At 44.2% G+C, this 26,901-nt stretch overlaps 1 long non-coding RNA gene across 36 annotated transcripts in view; it reads left to right on the forward strand.

The window, feature by feature from the left end:
- Nucleotides 1-26,901, forward strand: part of LOC123584917 — a 139,641-nt gene that overhangs the window by 61,182 nt on the left and 51,558 nt on the right. For 33 of the 36 annotated variants that reach the window (XR_006705750.1, XR_006705748.1, XR_006705747.1 and 30 more), the window contains 4 exons: nucleotides 172-637; nucleotides 1,101-1,288; nucleotides 2,877-2,961; nucleotides 6,031-6,158. This is a non-coding gene — a long non-coding RNA (uncharacterized LOC123584917). The remainder of the gene's footprint in view (nucleotides 1-171; nucleotides 638-1,100; nucleotides 1,289-2,876; nucleotides 2,962-6,030; nucleotides 6,159-26,901) is intronic. The other 3 variants (XR_006705765.1, XR_006705769.1, XR_006705774.1) reach the window with 3 other exon arrangements.

A 26,901-nucleotide genomic window follows, 5' to 3' on the forward strand; every position in this document is an offset into this window, starting at 1 on the left:
TGATCACGTCTGAACTGGATTACATTTGCAAAGACCCTATTTCCAAATAAGGTCGCATTCTGAGGTGGCCGGGGGACATGAATTTTGGGGGATGCCATCCAACCCAGTGTAGTCTGTGGGCTGGCAATGTTTGGTCTAGCTGTGTTACCGTCCTCTGACTTCTGTCCTCAGGTTCCTTCCTCCGGGCGGCATTTTCACGGCTCCTTCACCTCTCTGGATGTGAACAGGAGGCACCACAATCTTCTGGTCTTGGTTTGGCTGCTTCAAGGGCCACCTTGTGGACAGTCACTGCTCTTCTGGATATTTCGTTCGTGTGCGTCCTGGCAGGACAACAGAAGCGCCCTGGGCTGTGGTGGGAGCGTTCTGAGAACGGGATGCACTCTCTGTGCCTGGTCAGATGCAGCTCTCCGTGGTGCTGTCTCTCAACAGCCCCTTCCTTGACTTGTATTTTATTTTAGCACTGCCTCCTAAATTGCAGTGAAGTGTGAACTCACCTGTTTCCTCTCTGGACTCTAAGCTCCATGAGGTCAAAGGCTGCGCTTTTACTCCAGAGATTCAGCCAGGAGAATGGTAGACCCTTAGTAGATGTTTGCTGAGCAGAGGATACTTCAGGGAGCTCACCAAGTCCATACTCAGGGTGGGTCCCGGCCCCTCCGGACAACTTGCCCCCTCTTTCATGTCACTCTTGGCCCAAAGCTGCTGTTTTACTTTCCTGAATGCCCCAGTTTCTGACTCTTCCATGGTCTACCCAGCCTCAATGGGTGGACAGTTGAGAAGAGATGAGGATCTGGGTTTTTCCTTGCTAGTCCTTCTCACCGCCAAGTCTGGTATTGTATGTGTTTTGGAGTTTCCTTCTCCAAACCTTCAATCCTGTTGAATAGAAACATTTTACTTAATTTCAGGAGGGCATTTTCCCTCAGATCTGTCTCCAGAGGTGGGATGATGCCCATGGTCTGCCTAACCCCAGCAGATTTCATGTCCTTTGTTAAGGAGACTCAGTTTCCCCATCTTCTGTGTACAAGTTGTCTTAAGTTTTTTTTTTCCCCCAATAAACACCTATTGAGTTCTGATCATGGGCCACGTAATGTTCCCGTTCCTAGGAATAAAGTAGTGAATGAACGAATGTGGGCCATTGTCATGGAGTATTACTTGACTTAGACAATGACAGCTGCTGTAGAAAGCTCAACACATGGACCTATGACAGTATCTGTCAGGAGGACCTGATCAGCCCTGAGAGCCAAGGAAGGCTGGCTTCCTTGGAACGTGGCATTCAAACTATGCTTTGAAGGTAACTAGAAATCTGGTTGGTGGTGGTAGGTGGGGACAGGGAATGGTGGGAACAGGACACACGGAGACCTTGAGGTGGGAGGATGTGACCCCGACCAGGAGCAGAGAGAAGGCCAGTGTTTCTAGGTTGGAGAGTGAAGGGGTGAGGTAGCCTGGAGAGGCCAGGAAGGAAGGCAGCAGGCCAGACCATACCCTGCCTTGTGTGCAATGGGAGGTAAGGAAGCATTTAAGCAGGTGAGACCATTTTCAAGTGTTCACTGCGGCTGCAGGGTGGGGACAGATGGGGAGGAGCAAGAGGGAGAATGAGGATAGCAGTAGGCAGCTATTGGAATCTTTTAAATTAATTTTTTAAATGTTTATTTTTTTTTTTGAGAGAGAGAGAGCATGAGCAGGGGAGGGGCAGAGAGAGGGGGAGACACAGAATCCAAAGCTGGCTCCAGGCTCTGAACCATCAGCAAAGAGCCTGATATGGGGCTCAAAACCACAAACCATGCAATCTTGACCTGAGCCGAAGTTGGACACTTAACTGACTGAGTCACCCAGGTGCCCTGCTATTGGAATCTTTTAAAGTAAAGCTTGATGATCTCTTGGACTGTGATGGAAGGAGTGGGGGTGGAACAAAGAGGTGGGTCTGGAGAATACCAGGCAGTGTGTGGGGGGGGGGGGGTGGGGGGGAGGGAGGGGGTCAGATAGACCTGGTAATAGACTGGGTGAGGGAAAGGGAGGCATCAAGGATGACTCAAGGTTTCTGGTTTATAAATTGGAGGGTGGCATCCATCATGGTGAAGAGCAAAGGGTGGGAGCCAGGTCTGGGGACGAACATCAGGAGTTCCGTTTGAGATATGACTGTACCTATTCACCTGGTCCCTGGGACTGATGGGAACAACATTGCTCATGAAAATCCTTGGGCTCTTTAGGGGAACCTCTGTGCTTAGATTCAGAGATGGGCCCCTGTACTCTCTTTCCCCATTAACTTGAGTCTACTCTGATCCTTGTAAGAAATGGTCACTCAGTAGGGGGACTGACTGACCTATCAGGGTAACAGTGCCATGTGGGCATTAAAAAATATGGTGCCCGTGTGTCCTGAAAGTTAAATGTCCTTCCCAGGATGAGCCACTCCCTTGATTTTTATACAACCACAAGTGGGTGGGAATCACTGGACCTTAGTGCTGGGCTTCAGCTGCTGAAATGCCCCATGAACTTGGGAGGTCATCGAACTTTTCTGAGCCTGTACTTCTGATGATGAGGATCAGATAAGAGATAGTGTGGGTGAAAGGGCTCTATAAAATTAGCTGTTATATAGAAATATACGGTGTCTCGGTGTCATTGTGGCTGCAGCTTCCCTGGTGCCATCTGCTGTCCCCTGTGGATCAGATGGAGGATAAGATTTGTGTCAATGACCACATCACGTGGTGGGTGTCACCACTGTGGTCCTGCAGCCAGATTTTTATTACATGTGACACTGTTCTTACGCAAGAATTCTGCAAATTCAGTTCCTTGAGACATTGTGCCAAATCCTTCAGCAAAATTGAAATCTTCCACATCTGCTCTGTTCCTCTCAGTCACTAATTTTGGTAATTTGATTACAGAGACAGCCCTCTCTGTTGGAGTTTTTCTGCACTGGCTGAGGAAACTGGTTCTGCGTGATGTGTTATTGCCCCTCCTTCTGAACAGGTTGTTTCTCCTTCATGTTTTGTTCTTGAGTTTGGAAAATACAGCACTGACAGGAGCTGCAGTGGGCAAACTGCCTCCGGTTCTTTTTAGAGCAGGGTAGGGAATAAACAAACAAATACATTCATCTATACATAAATACACCTCAGGCAGCTGCTTCTGGAAAGGATCAATACCTGCCTGTGTTTTCCTCTATAAAAAGGGGACAGGCGGAGTGTTTTTTATAGACGACTTTGCTCATTGGCACTGGGAATCCAGCCCGCTGTTTGAGCTGTGAAACTGAGGGCTGGTCTTTGGTTTCTCTGGAGCTCTGTTTCTCCACCTGTAAAATGAAGGCATCTAAATTGCCCTTTCTGGCTCAGAAGGTCAATTCTTTCATTCATTCAGCAAATATCTGTTCTAGGCAGGTAGCTGTGAATACATCAGACACACACTCCTGGCTTTGAAATACCTTAGTCCTGGGCGCCTGGGTGGCTCAGTCGGTTAAGTGTCCGACTTCAGCTCAGGTCATGATCTCACTGTCTGTGAGTTCGAGCCCTGAGTCCAGCTCTGTGCTGGCAGCTCAGAGCCTGGAGCCTGTTTCAGATTCTGTGTCTCCCTTTCTCTCTGCCCCTCGTCCACTCACGCTGTCTCTCTCTGTCTCTCAAAAATGAATAAACGTTAAAAAAGTTTTATTAACAAAAATAAAGGGTCCTTATTGTATTATGGTGGGGTGAAGAACAGGTGGGTAGGTGTCCTAGAGTGGGGGATGCTTCCCTGTCTGGCTGTCAGGGAAGGTCTCCTGAGAGAAGAAGGCTGAGCTGAGAGGAAGGAGGAGGAAGAGGAGAAGGTGGGATCATCTGGGCCAAGGAAGAGCCTTTAAGAGGCTGTGAGGAACTGGGCGAAGTCCGGGATGGCTGCAGCTCGGAAAGCGGAGGGCAGCTGGGTGGGAGGAAGCTGGAAATCTGGGCAGGGGATGGTTTGCCAGAGCCTGGTGGGCCTTGAAATCTGGAAGGGGGCAGAGAGACCCAGGGCCTTTGAACCACTCAGAGAGTGAGGTGCCCCAGTGGCAGGCTGGGGGTGGTACTCCCAAATTCAGCGTCCTCTTCAGCCAGCCCAGTCCCCCCTGTCTTCTGGACCATTGGAATAGCCCTTCTATTTGGCTTCTCCTGATAAACCGCTCACCCTGATTTCTTTAACTATTTTTTCCCCTGAAGAGATGTTTATGGGATTTGAGGCATCTGAGGCAGTTGGCAGGGTGAAGGAGGCCTTTCTTAACGTTCAGTCTTCTTTTCCCAGTACTTTGTGTCTTTTTCCTGCATATTTTCTTTGGAAGCCCTGCCGAGGGCTTGTTTGGGACTTAAATTTTAGTAAGAAGGCCATGTGGGAGTTAGGAGGGGTGAACAGAAGATGAGCCATCTAGTGTCAATACCAAGAAGGACCCACAGACTTCCCCTCCCCGCCACTTTTGAATAAAGCCAATGCCAAACTCTAACCACTTTATACTTAAGCAAATTTAACAAAAATCTCATTTAAAAATAAAACACATGGTTTCCACATGAATTACATCTGCTGGGGTTGTGGTACCCAGTGGGACTCCTGCCTTCTGAGCTTTAGCCACACCAGCCACCTTGAAGCTCCTCAAACACTCCATGTTCCCTCCCTCCCCAGGGCCTTTGCACATGCTGTCCCTTCTTCTTGGAGCACTTTTCCCTTCACCTCATACCCCTTTGCCTACTTTCCCCTACTCCTCCTTCTTAGCTCAGCTTAAACATCACTTCTTCAGAGAAATTGTCATTGCCCCACCCCGGTGAGATTGGGTCCTCTTATATTCTACCATGGCTCCCTATTCTCTTCCTGCATACCACTCACTTTTGCTTTGTGAAGTAATTTGATGATTCCCCACTAGACTCTAAGCTCTCTGAGAGAGACTGTTTGAGTCATTGTTGTATCTTCAGCATGGAGCACAATGCCTGGCACACAGTGAGCATCCCATAAACATTTCTTAGGTGGATAAATTATCATGAACCACAATTTCTTAGGTTTTCGGGATATGCTGTTGCCATGACAGAACTTAAGAAAGCAGAAGTCACATTACAGCTCTTTGGCCTGGGCTTCTGTGAAACCCAGGCTGACATAAATCTGTCAGGACATGTGTTTCAGTTCATGTTTGACAACAGCTCTGGCCAAAAGGAAAATGAATGGAATGTTTGGGGATAGGGAGCTCAATACTTTATGAGAAAGGTCAGACATTTGGGCAGGGAGCTGGGAGTTTAATGTGGCCGAGATAGTTATTGATCATCGACCATCCACGTGCTCTGACATAGGCTGGCTTCTCTTGTAATTACATTGCCATGTGCCTGGTTCTTTCCAATGGATCGAGAGTGGAAGTAATGGGAGCCATTTCCACCTGGAGGTGGTTCAAATGCATGTGCTTTTTTTCACCTCTCTTTTCCCTTATGTTGAAGGCCATGTGTCCATAGGACAGAGTTGAAGATGGAGAAAAACCTCCTAATGTAAGAAGCCCTTCTTTGAATGAGAAATAAATCTTTGTTCCATAAAACCTTTAGGATTAAGATTAATCTTTAAAAATGTTTTTTTCTTTTAATGTGTATTTTATTTTTGAGAGAGAGAGACAGAGAGTGCAAGCAGGGAAGGGGCAGAGACAGAGGGAGACATAGAATCTGAAGTAGGTTCCAGGCTCTGAGCTGTCAGCACAGAGCCTGTGCAGGACTCGAACTCACAAACCGTGAGCCCATGACTTCAGCCGAAGTTGGATGTTTAACAGAGCCACCCAGACACCCCAGGATTAAGATTGATCTTATCAAAATTTCAGGATTTATCTGTTACTGTGGCATATCATAGACTGTCCTGACTGATACTCTCTTACCACACGAAACTTCCTCATGCTTTTTCTAAAAAACCAAATATTTATTTCCTTTTAAATTCTTACCTGTTAATCAGATGGCTTCAGACTTTCTGCAACTTGTATAAAGAATTCCAGGCATCCCACTAGTGATTTTCAGACAATATGGCTCCTGCCAACATTTGGTTGTATTGGTCTCTTAACATGGTTTCCTTCCCCTCCCCCAGGAACAATGTTTCATATGAAGCAAATGTCTTTCAGTTCCTGGTGGCATTTCTGACAGCTTCTGGAAGAGGGGTTCTGCTTGGCAGATTCCTGGAGTGTCTTCTACATGCTTCAACCTGTTCTCTCCCAGGTGAGCTGGACCTCAGAGTATGTCCCTTTCAGGTTCTGATCTTCTCCAATTATTCAGCAGGCTCAGAGTTGAAAGACTCAGACTGTGAGTAGACAAACCTCCCATCCCTCCCCCCCCCCCAAAAAAAACCCAGACAGTCATTTTTAGGGTAAAGGAGCCTGTGCTCTGTGGTACCTGCTGAGGAACAGCTTCTGAGTCCTGCTGCTTCTTACACTTTACTCCTTCGAGAGCTGCTGGGGAGGGGTCAGGGACTTGCTGAGGAGGAAGGAGCTTCTGCTGGCAAATGGGAGCTGGTGTCAGCTGACAGATCCTCTCCACACTGAAAGCGGCCTCCTGCTGGCTGTGGGGTCTCACTAGCTGTCAGACTGTGAGCAAACCACTCCAACGTCCTCATCTGTAAAACAAAGTGTGTGAGTGGGGGTGGGGCTGTGTAGCACTCAGTTGTCAAACCACTGACCCTCAGGGATCAGAAAGATGGGTAATGGGCACATAGGACACTGGCCTTCTATGCCAGAAAAGCTCTGCTTTTATTTATTTTATTTAGGTGGTAGGATAATCAGTTGATGTATTAACTAATCAATTAATTAATGCTTTGTTCTGGCTGTCATGAGAGGCTAAAAAGAAGGAGGTGAGTTTTATTTTCTCCCATCACCTTGAATTCCGGCCTCCTTGCCCTAGGGGTCTGCTTTTGAGATTCAGGACAAAAAAGTCATTCACAGGGAGAACTACTCTCCCCAACCTAAGTTTTGTTTGAAGAGGAGAGGAGAGGAAAGAGAGTATGGGGCTCAGAGTGGTTCTTCTTGGGAGAGAGGGGCTGGCAAGGGCCAGTGAGGGGTGGAGGACTGTGTCTTGCCTGTTGACATAATGCTAGTTGTGGGTGGTTGGCTGCTGTGTCTTCAGATGCCAGTTCTGTGTCCTCAAGAATAGCCTTGGGTGGTTCTCTGTGCTCAAGAATGTCTTGGTGAATAAATCAAGAAGGATCTTGGAGATAGAAGAGGGTTGGGGAGAGTGATATTCTCTTTTCAAGGAGCAATGGTAGATGAGGGAACAAAGGGAAGAGTCTTCTACCCATTGACCCAAGGGATGGGATGGAAGAGAGGGTCTCCAATGACTGGCTATTATTGATACTGGACTCCTTGGCTATTATGATGAGTAGAGACTTAGTGCCAGATTCAGTGTACCTTGGAAGAACATGGAATATGAATGATATGGAGAAAATCCTAGGCTCTGTGCATTTGGCCTTGTAGATAAGACTACTTTTGGAGAAAAGACTACCAAACATTTGCAACGCACTCTACTGAATGACCTCTGAGGTTCTTTCTGGAGCAGTCTATAATACCATAGTTTTAAATGGTGACTTATGGGTGGTAAGTGTCTTAAACTGTAATCCTCTACATCCTGCCCCACCTCTGCTCTGTATCAGCGGGCATACACATGGAAACTCTAGAGTTTCAGCCATGGTGGGTGGGGAGGTGGGGTCAAAAATCATCCTCTTAGAAATTTGGAGCCAAGTTTACAAAGCACAAATGAGACTTTGCAGAGCCTGATGCTTGGTTGGAGAACCTGGATCAGACCATGCTTGAACCAGCCAGATCTACTGATAACTAGAAATGCTCATTTGAATTCATGTGGCAGGTCTGCTGGGCCAGCCGAGCTCCCCAGTTTTCTCACCAAAGGCATAGCTCCTGCACATGAGATGAGCCACTAGCTTCACTGGGGGCTCAGCTGGTGTTCATGTGAGGGATATAGCCACAACATAAAAGCACAGATACGTTGGAGATGTTCATGTGCTGGTAGCATGAGTAACGGTCCTCTGCGTTTCACTGGCCAGCAGGGCATGAGGACCTTCCCCAGGGCCTGCTCCACAGACTGGTCGGCTTCTTCTGTTCTCTGGAACTTAAATCCAAGTCAATCACTAGTTTGCTTGTGCTCAGGGGCAGATTTACATGGAATTTATGAGGCTGAGGCTCCAGGCCCTGGGAGGTACCAGGGGTTGAAGAATGTTCTAAGTGGAGAGAGTAATTTCTATACAAGCATTCTGGTAATTGCTTAAAGAGATCTTGGTAGCAAAGGGCTGGAAAAAATTTCAAGTAACTTGTTATTATTTATTCTTTTATTCAAAATAAGTGTGCTCTTTTGTACCTGATTTTATATTAGTTATTTTGTATTCTTTTTCCAGCAGAGGGAACAAAAATTGCTTCAGGTGTTGCAAAACCCAGATCTGGGACTGCTTACCTTAGTACACATGTGTCTGGGACGTTTCTGACAATCAGTGAGCAGACAGGAGTGTGTCTAGAACTCCTCCAAATACCCCTGTACTTTCTACTGTTGGTGTTTGGGTCCAACCCATCCCCCCCAGGAGTGCCTTCCCAATCCTGCCTGAGCCAGCCACTCCTGAAGCTCTTCTGTCCAGGTGTGGCCAGGTGTGGCCAGGTGTGACTTCTTCCACTTCCAACCAGTGGTGGACATTTCTTTAAAATCTAGTTAGTGAGTTCTCATGTACAACTTTATATTTTTTTCTGTTGTTTGTCTTGAATTGAAATTTGAGTACCAGATTGTTACTTAACTTTTTATGTCCTTTTGTCCTATTTCCCCAAATTAGAGCATAAGCTTCTTGAAGTGGGGGCTGCTTTCATAAAAAAGAACTTTGTGTTTCTGACAGAGCATGTCTCACACTGAACTTCTCAACACATAGCTATTGCTTTAGTTGAATAACGATGCCTACAATATTTTTGAAGTTTTAAAAATTTACTCTCTTATTCAATTAAAAAAAGGCAGAGCAGGTAGATATTTTCTCTGCTTTATGTAATTGAAAAACTCAGCTGAGATACAGCTCACGTAGGGACCAGAATTAGACTATTGTTCCAAGGTAAGACAATTATAAAGCATTTTAGATAGATGGTTCCATCTTATTTTTAAGTTCTAGCACAAACGTAGAAATTTCTAGCAAATCCCTCTCCAGCTGGTCCTGTTTATCAGAAAGCCTTCTCTTCTGCCAACCCTGAACCTCCTGTGCTCTGATTTAAAGTTTACTTGCATTTTTCCTTACATCACCAGAGAGATCTATTCAAAACACTGACAATGTTAGCCCCTTGCTTAAAATCCTCCAATGCGTTAAAAGAAACGTGGCATCTTCTGTGACTTCCCACCCTGAGTGAGCTGGCCCTGCCTGCCTCTCCAGCTCTTCCCACCCTCTTCTTCTTTTGCTCTGCTTTAGTCACATGGCTCTTCTTACACTTCCTAGCCTACCAAGTGCTTCCTGCCTCAGGGCCTTTGCTTGTGCAGCCCTTCTGCCTGCGATTCCTTCTGCTCCTTATCCTTTGGCTCCCTGCTTACCATCCCTTCCTAGAAAGGGCCTTTTTGATCACCCATCACAAAGAGGCCTCAGCTGTGCCAGACTTCATCACAGCACGGTGTTTATTTCCTGGACAGAATTTTTCACAGTCTGAAATAATTTTAACTATTGCTTGCTTTAGTGGTTTCTGTTTTGTCTTCTCCAGGGACCCTGTCCATTTTACTCACTGCTGCATTATCCTCAGTCCCATTTTTACTTGTCACATGGCAGGGGTTCAATATGTATTTATCAACTGGAGGAAAAAGTATTTAATTTTTTGGTCTTGGGGCAAAAGAAGAGGCTCAGGACCCACCTCTCAGAGTCTGGTTATAAGAGGTTCACCTGAGTCTGAGACACCACCTGGTGACAGGTGCTCACTTTTGGATCAGGTCAGTGGCTCCTTTCTCACTTCTCTGGCCCCTGTCCAGACACTCACTCCAGGCATTCCCCTCTCCCTAGCTCTTCCAGCAGGCCTGAGAAGGCCAGTAGGGAGCTAGTGAGCACCAGATGCTGCTTGTATGGCTGGGAAAATACCATGTGGGAGGTTCCCTACTGCCCGTCACAGTCCCATCTCTTCCTGAGCCCCCAAGTGTGAGCATTTGACACTTAGCAAGGCCAACAGCATTGTCATCTCAAGGGAGGTGGGGATCATTCAGGGAGAGGAGTTCACATGAGATTTTAAAAGACACTGTTGTTTGAGGTGACAGAATGGCCCATTTTAGGGCCCAGGGTCTCACTTGGGAGTCAGTGGATAAAAGAATGATTTAGTGGCTAGAGAAAGGGAAATCAGCTTCTGAGGCTCTTTCCAGCTGCTCAGCCATAATACCGTCCAAGAGCTGACCTTTAATGTGGGCGTGTGCGGCCAACCTGCTGGGACAGACAAGAAGAATCAAGCCAAGAGACACTGATGGCAAATCTAAACCAGCTAAGGGTGGAGCAACTAGGGGCACAGCCTTGCAGGGAGGGCAGCCAGAGACCTGGGAGATTGAAAACAGCAATCAAATGTTTGAAGCGGGCCCAGTGAGTGTAGAGGGCTTTTGTGGAGGCTTGAAACAGAGGGCAGACTAGGCTGAGAGCTGTGGGGCAACAGGACCAGCAGTGTGTGGGGAGAGGATGGAAACTGTCATTCCCAGCCCAGGGCAAGGGGACAGAGGTGCCTGGCCCACAGAGTGCTGGGTGCCATGAAACTGCAGACAATACTTAGTTGCACTCAGCAAAGCCCATTTCATATAAATGGCCTAAATTGGGCCTCTGAAGAGTATACCATCATCTCTACTTCCTAGATATGGAAACAGGTGCAAGAGAGGTTGGGTGAGTTAGTCACCTGGGCCCCTGGTTAGTTAGTGGCAGAACCAGGATTGGAAGTCGGGTTTTCTTATGCTGGGGTCAAGTCACAGCGGTGTTTTGCGAGCTAGTGAGGTTGCACCACCCCTGGAGATGATGTCCTCTCTTTCTTTCTGGATCCTCCTCCTTCTCAAAATCGAATCCACCATCCTCAGTCCCACTTAAATCAGGTACTGAGAGCCTTCAAAGGCCCTGAGCCAGTGCAGATTCTGCTGCCTTACTCCACCAGCCCATGAGGACCAGGTGCTTCTCATCTGGGACTCAGTCCCCCAGGAGGCCTCCAGACCCTAGAATTTGGAGCAGAGCAAGATGACGACCCTGTAGTCAAGCGTTCTCTCCCAGGCTATACCATGAGGGGGTTGAAGAGCCTATATGTTTGTAGAAAACAGCTGATTCTACTGAAACCTACTTCATGTTCATTGGCCTGACTTGGATGGTGTTTCTTTGTGCCAGAGAGGCTGTGGTAGATCACATTAATGACCCCTATTCTTCCCTCTTTCTTTATTCATGCCCTTTGCCATGTGACTTTGTGGATTTTGTTTCCTTCTTTCTTGCATCTGGGACTAGTCATGTGACTTGCTTTGGCCAATAGAATACGGTAGAAGTGACTGTAGTTTCCAGCTTGAACCTCAAGATACCTTGTTTTTGCTTGTCCTCTTGTTCTCTCCCTGGAAGGAACATGGCTGGGCTGGCCTGCTGGTTGATGACAGGAAAAGAATGAGGGACATTTGGAGCAGAGCTGCCCCTAAGCAGCATGGAGAGCCCCCGACAGATCCACAGATGCCTGGGGAGGCAGCCTACACCAGCCACTCCACAGAGCCGTGTAGGCTATAATTGTTGAATTTTGTATGCCACTGGGACTTTGTGGCTGGTAAGCAGCAGTCTGCTGGTGGTAGCTCACAGATAGAGGGACACTTTAAGAGTTAGTAAAGTACCAGAACTCTGACAAGCTAACTCAGTATATTATATAGAAAGAGAAAAAAAAAGTAAGAAAGTTGATTGACCAAAGCTTAGCTCAGGAAGGGACCTAGGGATCCTGAGTCCCACTCTTCACCTTGTCTATAAAGAATTGGAGTCCCGGAGATGTGAAGTGACTCATTCCAGGCCACACATGTGTGTGTTGAGAAAAGAAGTCCAGTTTCCCCATCAAGGTCTGCCTCCTTGTACAGTTCAGATGGGCACACTGAGCTGGTGGCAGTCCCAGCAGGTGGGTGAAAGTCAAGGGTGGGATGTGCTTCATAACCACACTCTTAAACTCTGAACCCTGAAGCCTCTTGGACTTGGGGATCTGAGACTAAGTAAATAGCCTTAAAGTAGGAAGCCAATACCAGAGTGCCTACTTCCCCTTTCAGTAATGGTCTTCTGGCTCCAAATGGCAGCCAGTTGCAACTTTCAGCTGCTAAGCCCCAGTGGTCACTTTTGAGCTGTACAAGGCCAAGTGGGTCCTGTTCCCAGAAAACTATGATGTGGCCTCAGGACTGTTCAGGCAGTTGGATTACACTCTAGGCTCTGACATTGCCCTGCCCTTGGGCCTGAGAAATGCTCCTTTGAGTACTGGGCATGGTATAGAATCATTGGCAGGTGTGTTCCTGTGTTGACAACTGCATCTCTTGCACATCTGTTCTCTCAGAGGTGAGACCGGAGTGGGGCAGTTACAGGTTGTATATACTCAGAGATCTGTGAAACGTTCTTTTCCTGAATAGAACATGATGGGTTTAACAATTGTGCTTTTCTAATTTTTTTAATGTTTGTTTTTTTAAATCTTTTTTTTTTTCTCAACGTTTATTTATTTTTGGGACAGAGAGAGACAGAGCATGAACGGGGGAGGGGCAGAGAGAGAGGGAGACACAGAATCTGAAACAGGCTCCAGGCTCTGAGCCATCAGCCCAGAGCCCGACGCGGGGCTCGAACTCACGGACCGCGAGATCGTGACCTGGCTGAAGTCGGACGCTTAACCGACTGCGCCACCCAGGCGCCCCTTTAATGTTTATTTTTGAGAGAGCGAGAGAGACAGAGTGTGAGCAGGGGAAGGGGCAGACAGAGGGAGACACAGAATCTGAAGCAGACTCCAGGCTCTGAGCTGTCAGCAGAGAGCCTGACGTGGGACTTGAACTCACAAACCACGAGGTCATGACCTGAGCTGAAGTTGGAGCTTAACCGATGCCCCAACAATTGTGCTTTTCAATAATTCCTCTATTCCAGGGTTTTCTGTTGGCCCTGTCTCCTTTTTGTTCCCTTCTTACTGGAAGAACATGAATTAGATCTCTGTTGGGAGGAGGGGAAGGTAGGGGGTTCTAGGCAGCCAGATTGGAAAAGACTGGAAAAGGACAAACACTACTGAGCCCTTCTGCTTGGCTCCCTCCTGTCCTACTATCAGCCTAGACTCTATCCAGGCTTCAGAATTCCTGGGATTCCTGGGTCTGTTGACCAGTAAGGACCAAGAGGCTGAGCTTGGGCTGCTGAAAAGAGACCTGGGGCCCCCTTCTGGTGCCCCAAGACACTTTGTGCTGCAGTTCTCCAATCTGGTTGCACATTAGAATCATTTGGGGGTTCTAAATGACCCAGTCTCAGCCATCTCAGGCAATAGGATCAGAATCTTGGGGGTGGGGGTGGTGGTGAGAGCTTAAGCAAGGTATTTTTTTAGTATAATTTATTTAAATCATGTTTTAAAAAAATTATTTATTTTGAGAGAGTGAGAGAGAGAGAGAGCATGTGCTTGCATGCCTTTAAGCACAAGCAGGAGAGGCAGAGAGAGAATCTGAAGCAGGCTCCATGCTGTCAGTGCAGAACCTGACACAGGGCTTACTCCCACAAACTGTGAGATCATGATCTGAGCCAAAATCCAGAATTGGATGCTTAATGGACTGAGCCACCTGGACGCCCCTATTTAAATCATGTTTATACAATTTTATTTTTAAATAATAGCTGTGGTTAGCAATGGGCTTACAGAATTCATGAAAAATTAACAATCACCTCTCCCAAACCTGCATAACATGCCATCTTATATTCTAATGAGCCCCAAATTTCTATTTCCAACCAAGAGCTCTGTCTCAGTCCCAGGCTTATGTAGCTAACCTCCTACTTCTCCATTTCTATGACTCACAGACATCTCAAACTTAACATATCCAAAGCCAAAATCTATATCTTTTCCCCTGTGCTGCTTTCCTTTGGGGATCCCTATATCACCATTCAGATGTCGAGCCAGAACCTTGGGTCATCCTTGTCATTTTTGCTTCCTCAGTGATACCTCTGCCCATTGCCCCATTGCATCTGTCACCAAGTGTGAATCCGTTCTACCTCCAAATATATCTTGAATCCATCTACTTCTCTCCATCTCCTGTAACACCTCCCTGTCCCAAACTACTAGCATCTCTCTCTGGAACTATCACAGCAGCCTCTGACATAGTCTTCCTGATTCTGGTCTTTCTTTCATCCAGCCATGTTCCATGAAAAGCCACAGTAAGCTTTTTAAAATATAAGGAGTACCCTCTGTTTAAATCCCCTTAGGCTTTTCCTAGTGCTCTTAGAATAAAATGCTTACTCATCACCGTGGCCTATAAACAAAGCCCAGTGAGGTCTGCCATGACCTTTGCTATTGGACTCAAGCCACACTTGTGCAACATAGCCCTTTAAATTCTCTTCCAATCAAGCTCACTCCTTTAGAGCTTTCACAGGTACTCTTTTCTTCTGTGTGGAGCTCTTGTGTCTCTCCTTTTTAATTAAAGCATAACTGACATACAATATTATATTAGTTTCAGGTGTATTAATATATTGATTTGACATTTATATACATTGCAAAATGATCTCCGTAATAAGGCAAGTAAATGTCTGTCATCTTACAATGTTAATGCAATATTATTGAGTATATTCCCTATGCTGGACATCGTGTCCCATGGTTTGTTTATTTAATAACTGGAAGTTTGTACTTCTTGATCCCCTCCACCCATTTTGCACCCCCCCAACCCCTTCTCCTTTGACAACCTCCAATCTCTTCATTGTATCTATGAATCTGGGTTTTGTTTGTTTATTTTGTTTTGCAAATACCACATGTAAGTGAAATCATATGGTATTTGTTTTTCTCTGACTTATTTCACTTAGCATAATACCATCTAGATCCATGTTGTTGCAAATGGCAAGATCTCATTATTTTTTAATGCCTGAGTAATATTCCATTGTGTATATATACCACATCTTTATCCATTCTTTTTTTTTTTTTTTTTTCAACGTTTATTTATTTTTGGGACAGAGAGAGACAGAGCATGAACGGGGGAGGGGCAGAGAGAGAGGGAGACACAGAATCTGAAACAGGCTCCAGGCTCCGAGCCATCAGCCCAGAGCCCCACGTGGGGCTCGAACTCATGGACCACGAGATCGTGACCTGGCTGAAGTCGGACGCCTAACCGACTGTGCCACCCAGGCGCCCCTATCCATTCTTCTATGGATGGACACTTAGCTTGCTCCCATATCTTGGCTACTTGTAAATAATGTTGCAATAAACACAGGGGTACATATGTCTTTTTGATTATTGTTTTCATTTTCTTCAGATAGACACCCAGTAGTAGAATTGCTGGATCATATGATAGTTCTGTTTTTACTTTTTTGAGGAAACTCTATGCTGTTTTCCAGAGTGGCTGTACCAATTTTCATTCCCACCAACAGTGCACAAGGGTTCCCCTTTCTTCACGCTCTTGCCAACACTTGTTATTTCTTGTGTTTTGGATTTTAACCATTCTAAGGTATAAGGTGATATCTCATTGTGGTTTGATTTGCATTTCCCTGATTGAGTGATGTTGAACATCTTTTCATATTCCTGTTGGCCATCTATCTTCTTTGGAGAAATGTCAATTCAGATTCTCTGCCCATTTTTAATTGGCTTTTACTATTGTTGTTTTATTGAGTTGTATGAGTTCTTTATATATTTTGGATATTAACCCCTTATTAGATATATGATTTATAAATATCTTCTCCCATTCAGTAGGTTGCCTTTTTGTTTTGTTGATGGCTTCCTTTGCTGTGCAGAAACTTAGTTTGATATAATTTGAGCAAGGCATTTTTATAAAAGTCCTCAGTTCTCATATGCAGCCAGAGATGGATCCACTGCTTCCAGAGATGAATCTGTAAGAGCCACCTGTAGGTACTTTCACCAAATGCTGTTTGGAGGAATACATTGATGAAGAAGTTCTGTGGGTTAAGATACTGCCTGTAGTAGGCTGAATCATGCCACCCAAAGATATCAGGTTCTAATCCCTGGAACTTACAAATATCATCTTATTTGGAAAAAGCGACTTTGCAGATGTGATTAAATTAATAATCTTAAAATGGGAAGATTATCCTGGATATTTTTAGTGAGCCCTAAATACAATCATGAATATCCTTATAAGAGGGGGCAGAGGGAGATTATGCAGACACAGAGGAGAAAGTGATGAGAAGATGGAGTGGAGAGATTTAAAGATGCAAGCCTTGATGATTGCAGTAATATGACCACAAGTCAAGGGATACTGGAAGCCACCAGGAACCAGAAGAAACAAGGAAAAGATTCTTTTCAGAGCCTCCACAGGGAGCACAGCCCTGCCAACACCTTGATTTTGGTCCCATGAAACTGATTTCTGACTTCTGGCCTCTAGAGTGGTGAGAGAGTAAATGTGTGTTGTCTTGAGCCACACAGTTTATGGTAATTTGTTACAGCAGCCACAGGAAACTAATACACTGCCTACCTGCAGAGGTCTTTCAAGCTGTCAAGTCAGTGTTACCCTTTATGGGTAACATCCCCTAGTTCAATGTATAACTCATATGAATCCAATCAATCAACCAACTGGCCAACAACTCTTAAGGAGGGGACCAGCCCCATACTAGATAAAATGGCCATTACAGAGCAGGGTGGGCAGCAGCATGGGGAGCAGTTAGGACTGGAAGTGTGTCAGCAGACAGGACTGGCATCCTTTGTGGTTTTCTACCTACTGGTCATATGTTAGTCAGAGGAACTATATATAGACATGGAAGAGCTTATATAGGCAAGAGAGGGGGCTGGGGGAAAAGGGGCAGAATCCCTGGAAAGGAAAGAATAGTTTGAAGATAGGACTATGCTAAAGATTTTGTGGAAACAAGCACACTGACAAGGCATGGCTGGAGCCAAGATTTGAAGCAAGGAGGTTGCTCTTAAACATCAGTGTGTTAAATTATTGAGTGGCATTGTCTAGGAATTTGTACTTAATAGAAGTTCCCAGGTTATTCTCATTTAGATGATTTACTGATTAAATTTTTAGAAACACTGAGTTCAGATCATTGAGATAGAAAGTTGAAAAATTGATTATAGTCAGGCTTATTGACTCTTCAAAATTAGCAAAACCTTAAATATTGTTTGTTTTACTATGCAGCATTTCTTTTGCAGCTATACCATATCTTAATCCAGCTGTAAGGATTATAATGAACATCATCAGCTCCCATTCTACCTTTTCCTATCTCAGATTCCCAGAGGCAACTTATTTTAACTCTTTTAGCTATTTATTCTGGTGTGTAGCCTCCATATTTCCAAATGACGTGTGTGTACTGCCTCGTCTTGATTTTTCAATTTGAAGCATTGTCTATTGACTTCCCACCAAGGTTAATGATTAACTTTTCCATCCATTTCCCTGACCCTTTCAATAGATCAAATTCTCTCCCTCCATTTTCTCCTGCTAGCTATCTTATAATGTTTGGTTAAGTAAAACTCAGCATGTCAATTTCTAGGCAAAATTATTTGCAGCCAAGCCATATGGTGATGATGACTACATTTGCTTTATTATATCACTTAGATGTCGCTTGGAATAAGAAGTTGCTTAGTTTTAGTTTTCCAGGTACCTGTGGCAGAGACAGCCAGCTGGGCCCTGACATCCATTCTCCCCTTGTTCTGGAGTAAGAGAGTTGTAGGTGTACATTCAGCCACCCAGCTAACGCTATAGTTCCTTGCCTCCCTTGTAGCTGGGTATGGGCATTGTGACTGAGTTGGATCAATAAGATGTGAGCCGATAAGGCAGCACCTGGGTCATGCCCTTAAAGGTAGGAATGTAACTTCCTCTTTCTCTTTCCTCCTTTCTGTTGGAGAAATGCAGATGTAGTGACAAGAGCAAGAATCAGACAACTTAGACTCTAGGGTGGAAGTCAAACGTTGAGGAGTGAAGGACAACATGATTGAAGACGACAGCATTACCATGAGAAAGAAATAGACTGCCATCTTGTTTGAGTTTCTGCCCTATTGGGTCACTTTGCGGCCTGTGTTAACAGTTGCTGTAATGTCTAGGGGCAGATTTTCCATGAAGCGAGAGGATCTTAAGCTTCTGGGGTTTTTTTATTTGCACAGATCTCTTTCAAAGACCCTGGTATGGACTCTAGACCTTTTGTATTTGTGGTTTTGCATTCTTTTCATTAAGGAAGCCCCTCTGCCCCCAATTATGTAAGCTTTAGTCCCCCCAAAGTGGGTCCTACCCCTCTCTGTACCTAAAGTAGAAAATGCTAGCTCTCCACCAAAATCCATTCTGTCCTTCTTTGGACCTCAGTGAGGCTGCCTTTCCCCCCAGTCTATCTTCTGGTTAAGTATGGCCCTGCCAGTGGGAATGATGTGTGCTGCCTCCAGGCCTGGCTCATAGAAACCTCTGGTTTCCTGCATGCTCCATTTTGGCTGTCTGGAAAGGTGACAGTTAGGGTGTCCTTGGAAGGTATGTTTTAAAGATGGCAGAGCATCCATCAACAGTGTCACTGATGAATACATGGTGAGAACAATTCACCAACTTTAATGTCTGCCCAGGACTGTTATACCAAAAAGAAATAAACCTGTCTTTAAGCCACTGAATTTTGGGAATATACTTGTTTCTTCAGATCAGCTTACTCTAATACAGTACCTATCATTAATCAATTCCCATCCTACAGAACTCTAAATCTCATTGCAGCAAGCATCATGTCAGGAAATATATTAGTTCCAATTATTTCTTTTGGAAAGTTTTCTGGAGATTGCTGAGCACCTTCTCTAATTGGTTTTCTTACTAGTTCTACTGTATAGCTGTTAACATTTATCATCGTTTTAGAAAATTCCTTTTGCTTCTCTCTTGTATTGGAGCCTATTTTATGGATCCTATGTCTTTATTTTTTTTTTCTTATTTATTCTTTTGTTCTGCTGTGACATATCTTCCAGTAGTGTTCTAGGAAAGAATGCATAAGGTGTAAAATTGTAGTTTTGAATGCATGATTTATATTCTTGTTTTATATCTAATGTTGACTCTTAATTTATACTTTGGGTGAGTATAGCATTCTAAGTTGGATAGTTTTTCTTTCCAAATTTTTAAGGCATTGCTCCATTGTCTTACCAAGTTGTTGCACACAAGTTCAGTGCTACTCTTACTTCTTTTCTTTGTATGCAATTTGATTTTCCCTCTGAAAGATTTCAGAATACTGTCTTTGTTCTCAATGTTCTTATGTTTGAGTGATATCTTTCTGTGGGTCATTTTTCACACCATCAGATAAGGGTATAGTGACTGTTCTAAAGTTAGAAATTTAAACCTTTTAGTTCTGGAAAAGTTTTTTTGTGGTGTGTGTGTGTGTGTGTGTGTGTGTGTGTGTTCAATAAAATTTTCCTATTCTCTCTCTCTGGAAGTTCCCATTATTCAGATTTTGGCCCTTCTGGAATGATCTCCTCATTTTTTTCTGGGAGATTTTCCCAGTGTTAACTTCTAACACTTTCACTGAAATTTTAATTCCTTGACCGTGTGTGTGTTTTTAAGTTTATTTATTTATTTTGACAAAGAGAGAGAAAGAACATGAACTGGGGAGGGGAAAGAGAGGGAGAGAGAGAGGATCCCAAGCAGGCTCTGCACTGTCAACACAGAGCCCAACACAGGGCACGAACCCACAAATGTGAGATCATGACCTGAGCCGAAATCAAGAGTTGGAGGCTTAACCAACTGAGCCACCAGGCGCCCCTTCCCTGATTGTGTTTTTAAAAGTTCTGTCTTTTCCCTGAATCAATCAATCTTACTTTTTTTCCTAGTGTTGTATTCTTGTTTCATGAATGTAATATATTTTATCTCCCTGAGGACACAATTATCATTTTTAAAAAATGTTTTCTTCTTCTTGTAGTGTCTCTTTTACCTCTGAATATCTTTTAAAATTCCTATTTGGTTTGGATTTTCTCTGCCATGTTTAAGGATTCTTCAGATGTCTGGTAATTCTTGGCTAACTTTTCATATATAGGAGAAAGATACTCAATCTTTTTGGAACGTCTGAGAGATTTGTTGATTGGTGGGCCTCCCTATATAGCCCATTTCCTTGCAGACCCTGAGATGTCAGTATCTCTAGGACTTTACTATGGCTCACTTTTCTTATAGAGAAATCCTCCTATCTCTTGCCTTATAAGCCACTAAGACTGGTTGCTTAAAAGGGAAAGGGGCCTGTGGTGGGCATGGAACTCCACCTTCAAAGAAGGCCTTGTTGGATCAGCTTCTGGGAGTGTGGTTAGTAGGTAGTTTTCAGCTGCCATTTTCTTCATGGATAGTCTCAGTTGCAGAGAGCCCCTTCCAGATCGTGCCCATCCAGAGTGGCCCATTTCCAATAATTGATCAAGGTAGTGATATAAGGGCCTGACATTTTTTGGTCCACTGTGGGACAACTCTCTTGGACCATTTCAGCTTTAGAGCTCCCCATGGAAATGGCTGAGGCTGTCAGACTGTTTTTCCTTCTGCCCCATCTCTTTCCTTTCCACAGGCATTGATCCCAAGAGCACTCCCTAATAAATTTTCTGAACAGTAAACTCTTTCTCACAGTCTGTTTTCCAGATGACCCAACTTGCAATAGATCCTTAAGGAGCATTGCATAAAAGTAGGTACTAAGAGAGGGCTTTGGAGCTGGATCATTCACCTCCCATTTGATAATCAGAATCTCATCATTGGTTATAGGTAGGCACAGACAGTCCCTGGTGCAAGTTCAATGGTTAAAACTTTCACCAGTGGTAAGAGGCACCTGGGTGGCTCTGTTGGTTGTGTCTGACTCTTGATTTAAGCTCAGGTGATGATCTCAAGGTTGTGGGATTGAGCTCTGTGTTGGGCTCTGAACTGGGTATGGAGCCTGCTTGGAATTCTCTCTCTTTCTCTTCCTCTGCCCCTCCTGCTCTTCTTTCTCTCTCTCAAATAAAAAAAAAAAAACTTTCACTAGCGGTGAATTGGATGGTGTATGAGTAGAAGAAAATGTACTAGTTGGTGCTATATGTCAGGTATTTGAAAAATATGAGGGAAATAATGCTATAAACACAACTGGATTATGTATTAGTTTTCTATTGCTGCTGTGACAAATTACCACAACCTCAGTGGCTGATACACTTTAAATTTATTATCGTAAAATTCTATGGGTCAGAAATCAGACCAGGTCTCACTGATCTACCTACATGTCAAATTTTGGCAGGATTACATTCCTTTCTGAAGTCTCTAGGGAAGAATCTGCTTCCTTGCTTTTTATAGCTCTTAGTGGCTGACTATATTCCTTGGTTCATGGTTCCCTCCTTCATCTTCAAAGTTAGTAATGGTAGGAGGAGTCCCTCTCATTCTGTCATCTCTAGTTTTCTACAACCTGAAAAGTTTTCTGCTTTTAAGGACTCACACGATTAGATTGGGTACACTAGGTAATCCAGGATAATCTCCCCATCTCAAGGTACTTAATCTTATTCATGTTTTTAAGTCCTTTTTACCATGTAAGTTCACATATTCATGAGTTCTGAGAAATAGGGCACAGAAATCTTTGTGGGGGGGGGCATCATCTGCTTCCGCAGATGGCTATTGCTAAGCTTTATGACATGTTAGAAAAAGAAAAGAGACTAAGAGCAGCTAACAGCCAATTCAAACCATGTGAAAGCTTCCTTGTTTTGTGTTAAGAGGCTGTTGTGCTACAGAGGAAGCACAGAGAAAATGGAGGCCAAGACCCAGTACCTAATGATCAGAGTGGGTGATCTCCAAAGAAGGCTAAATACCCAAACATAGCAGGTCTGCTATGCCAAGGTCAAGATCCTGGTTGGGAAAGGATGGGACCTTGCCACATGGATATCTGGGTCAATGTCCTCCAAACTCAACTTCTCAGATTCCTTTGAATTCTCTGAACCTGTAGAATTTGGCCACTATCCCTGTTAAAATCTAGCACTCCCACACTTGCTTAAAGACCATGCAGAGGCCTCTTATCTGCAGGACAAAATGTGTTGCCTATCCCTCAGGTTTGTCTCTGATTCCTCCTGGCCCCTGGGCCTATAACTAGTGTTAAGTCACAGAACAACCCAGTCAGGGACATGCTAGCTTGAAAGGGGAGGAAACGGACTATCTCCCAAATCTAGCCAGTATGTACTGGAAGGAGCCAGAGGAGTACACTACCCCAGATTCTGAGAGTGCTTGATCATGAATGCCAGAATGTAAGCTCGAATAGGGGAAAACATTGATTTGGAAATATATAATATAATCAGATGGTGTAAACTTGCTGCTGTAATGGCTCTTAGAGGCATACAAAAAGTGATGGCCTACCTTCATGGGGTCAAAATTCCAGAATGGTCATCATAAATAGTAGAGAAGGAATTAAAAGACTCAGGGATACAGACATGCCACATGGATATACCAAGTGAACCTTGGAAACCCACTAGATGAGGATATCATTTAAAGTATGCACTGACAGAGAGGCACCAACATCACTGTTTGATGTTGGTTCACCTCTGTGGGCCAGAACTGGTGGTAGGAGGGACTATTACAGAACTAGACTCACTGATAGCAGAGGAAATAGGACCCCAACACAGCAGAGGCCGAGTGGCACTACTTACCACTTCAGAAGCTATTTGTGGATGCAATAATTGTAATGAACAGCAGAACCATTATTGTGGATACAATTATTATAGTGAGTGGCAAGTTTGGAGTGGTAGCCAAGGGGGTCTGACCCACAAAGTGTTGTGAACATGGTTAATAGAGCAGTGTGCCCTTAGGGGCAAAATATACGAGCAGCAAACAAGGGTACTACTCAACTTGTGTCAGCAAAAGAAACCAAGGATAGATGATCAGGACAGCTACCCAACAAAAAGTAAGGGTCCCTTGGTTTCTGGATCTGAGCTAGTTTTCAGATTCACAGCCCATTGATTGAAGGAGAGGCCATGTCATCAGGAAGAAGGACCCTGTAACATCTCTGCAAGTATACATGGTAATGAGTCCACCAGTCCTTCCCCCTAAAAAGATCTATAACAATTTACTCTGATAATTATACTCTGGGGAAAGGAAAATACCAAATATTTAATGGATAGTTAGACACAGAGTTTGAGTGGACATTGATACTCAGAGGCTTGAAATACCACCAAGGTCCTCCAGTTAAAGTAAGCATAGGAAGAGCACTTAATAAATAAAGTTCTGGCCAAGATCTAGCTCTCAGTGCTTCTACTGAGTCTTGTGGACCCACCTGTTGTCATTTTCCCAGTCCCAAAATGTCTAATTGGGATGGATATAGTTCATTGTAAGGTGGAAGTGGTGCATCAGATTGAATATGAATAGAACCAGAGAACACATGTAAGCTGCGTGAGCAGGTAGCTCAGATTTCATATCATCTACCACTATTTCACCATGGTCACCCTCTTAGGTCACACTTATGGCCATATGAGAGAATCCTTTATGACTAGCCGACAGAGAAGGAAAAGTCCAATCTTGGATTATAGATGTATCAGCTTGGTGTCTGGGCTCAAGTCAAAATATGTACAGCAGCTGTACCACAGCCTCCCTCAGAGGTAGCCTGGAAAGACAGAGGTGAGGGAAAATCCTCCCAATGGATGGAGCTTCCACTGTTACATCTGGTTATCCACTCTGTGTGGAAAGAGAAGTAGCTCCAGGATATATATGGACTTACAGGTAGTGGCAAATAATCTAACTGATCAGTGACCTAAAAGGGGAAAGATTGCAATGTTGAGAACAAGGATGTCTGGGGTAGAGGCATATTGATGGACATGTGGGAACACACAATAAGTGTAAATATCTTTGTATCACATGCTCACACCCATAAGAGTGCTTTTACCATGGGAGAGATGCTAAGCAAGCTAGTAGATAAAATGACCCAGAGAGTTGATGTCAGTCAGCTCCTATCATTGGCCACCATAGTGCTGTATGATAAGAAGAATGAGGTGGCCATGGTGGCAGATGCTGAGGCTAACCTGGGCTCAAAATCCTGGGGTCCCATTTGTGAAAGCTAATCTAGCTACTATTGCTATGAAATATCCAACTTTATGGCAAGGGAAACCAATGCTGGCCCTCAACTTAGCACCATTCCTTGAGGGAGCAAGTTGACTACATTGGGTCTCTTTCACCGTGAAAGGACTAGCAATTTGTTCTGAAATGAATAGATACACATTCTGAGCATGGGTTTGCATATCCTGCCAAGCCACTATCTGAGGATATACATGAGATCCCATGTAACATCACATCAGATCAGGATATCCACTTTACAGAAACGGAGGTACAAGAGTAGATCCATCACCATGGAATATATTGGTTATAGTACATGCTGGACAGGATGTAGAAGCTGACAGGATGGTAGAGCTTTTGGGTGACTTGTTGAAGAAACAGCTGAAGCTCCAGGTCAGAGGTGATATTTTCAAGAATATGACATTGTCATATTCTAGGATGCAATAGACACCTTGAATCAAAGACCTTTATATGATGCTATGTCCCAAACTGGAAGAATTCATGGGTCTATGGACTAAGAAGGATGGAGGGGTAACCCTGCTTATGATCACTCCCAATGGCTCACATAAAAATTTTGTGCTTTTTGTGCCTGCATCTCTGGGTTTTGCAAGGATAAAAGTCCTCATCTCCAAAGTGGGAACATTTCTCTCTACCAGGGGACTCAGCAAAAAACTCTTTGAACTATAACTTTAGCTGCCACCTGACACTTCAGGCTCCTTGTGTTTAGGGATCAGCAGGTGAGAAGTCACCATCTTGACAAGGATGATAGATCCTGATTATTCTGGGAGGTAGAGCTGCTCTTACACAATGAAGACAGGGAGGCAGGTAATACCTTGGGCACTTCTTTTGTATTCCCTTCCTTAACTATAATGGTAAATGGACAAGTGCAGCAATCCCAAACTGAAAGGGCAAGGTGAATAGAGATCAGACCCTCAGGCTTGAGGGTCCAATTTATGCCAACAGCATGAAACCAGCAAAGATGCTAACTGAAGATGAGAGGACATCTCAACAGCCACAAAAGATAGTGGTGGAAAGAGACAATGGATAGAGGATGAGGCTCCGAGAGCAGCTGCAGCAGTGGGAACTGTAATTTGTTCCATTAATTTTCCTTCTGAACTATAATTTGTCTCATTAATCTTCCACTTGTAAGTCTCCCCCAGGGACAGAGGCCCATGAGAACCATGGCAAATTTAGCAGCATGTGCCAACAAAATACTTCCCTGAAGTCCTCACCACATTCTGGTGACATGGGTGGAGATCTCAGAATGAATTAGGATATAGAGAGCTTTATCATTTCATCATCTTGGATATGGCTAGTTCTTGGAATTTCATGTAACATGTAGAGGACATGAGCTTCTCGTTAATGTTGTGATGGTCGGTTTTATGTGTCACCTTGACTGGATTAAGGGATGCCCAGAATGCTTGGTGTTTCTGGAAGAGATTAGCACTTGAATCCATACACTGAATAAAGAAGATTGCTTTCACTCTTGTGGTGGGCATCATCTAATCCTTTGAGGACTGAATAGAACAAAAAGGTGGAGGAAGGGTGAATTTTCTCTCTGCTCCAGTGGGGACATCCATCTTCTCCTGCCCTCAGGCAGCAGTGCTTCCAGTTCTTGGGTCTTTGAACTCAGATTGGCACTTAAACCATTGTCTCAGGTCTTTAAGTTGGACTAGAATTGCACCATGACTTTCTTGGGCCTCCAACTTGCAGACAGCAGATCATGGGATTTCTGAGCTTTCATAATGGCATAAGTCAATTCCTTAAGATTAATATTTCACACACTTCCTCTCTATATATGTCCTACTGGTTCTGCTTCTCTGGAGAATGCTGACTAATATATTATCCATTCCCCATTGCCCTCTCAACTCTTACCACCCCTTCCATTCCCATTCCACCAAGAGATACAAAGATCTCAACCACTTTCAAACAATCAATCAACCAATCAGCAGGTACTTTATGAACAACTTTGCTCAGCTCTGCACCTTGGCCTTATGGAACCCACTACAACAGTGTACTTCTTCCACCCTCTGCCTCCCTGCTAGACTGCAAATTCCACAGGATCATGGACTGTGTCTAGCATCCCCAGTCCTGAGATCAAAACCTGGCACTTTCTAGGTGTTCTATACATTATTTTTTAAATAAATGAAGGACATTTATTTATTTTTATTATTTATTTATTTATTTATTTATTTATTTATTTATTTATTATTTATTTTTTTCAATATATGAAGTTTATTGTCAAATTGGTTTCCATACAACACCCAGTGCTCATCCCAAAAGGTGCCCTCCTCAATACCCATCACTTACCCTCCCCTCCCTCCCACTCCCCATCAACCCTCAGTTTGTTCTCAGTTTTTAAGAGTCTCTTATGCTTTGGCTCTCTTCCATTCTAACCTTTTTTTTTTCCTTCCCCTCCCCCATGGGTTTCTGTTAAGTTTCTCAGGATCCACATAAGAGTGAAACATTTTGGTATCTGTCTTTCTCTGTATGGCTTATTTCACTTAGCATAACACTCTCCAATTCCATCCATGTTGCTACAAAGGGCCATATTTCATTCTTTCTCATTGCCACGTAGTACTCCATTGTGTATATAAACCACAATTTCTTTATCCATTCATCAGTTGATGGACATTTAGGCTCTTTCCATAATTTGGCTATTGTTGAGAGTGCTGCTATAAACATTGGGGTACAAGTGCCCCTATGCATCAGTACTCCTGTATCCCTTGGGTAAATTCCTAGCAGTGCTATTGCTGGGTCATAGAGTAGGTCTATTTTTAATTTTTTGAGGAACCTCCACACTGTTTTCCAGAGTGGCTGCACCAATTTGCATTCCCACCAACAGTGCAAGAGGGTT

Source organism: Leopardus geoffroyi, chromosome C3 (genome assembly GCF_018350155.1).
Source record: "Leopardus geoffroyi isolate Oge1 chromosome C3, O.geoffroyi_Oge1_pat1.0, whole genome shotgun sequence".
Lineage (NCBI taxonomy): Eukaryota > Metazoa > Chordata > Mammalia > Carnivora > Felidae > Leopardus > Leopardus geoffroyi.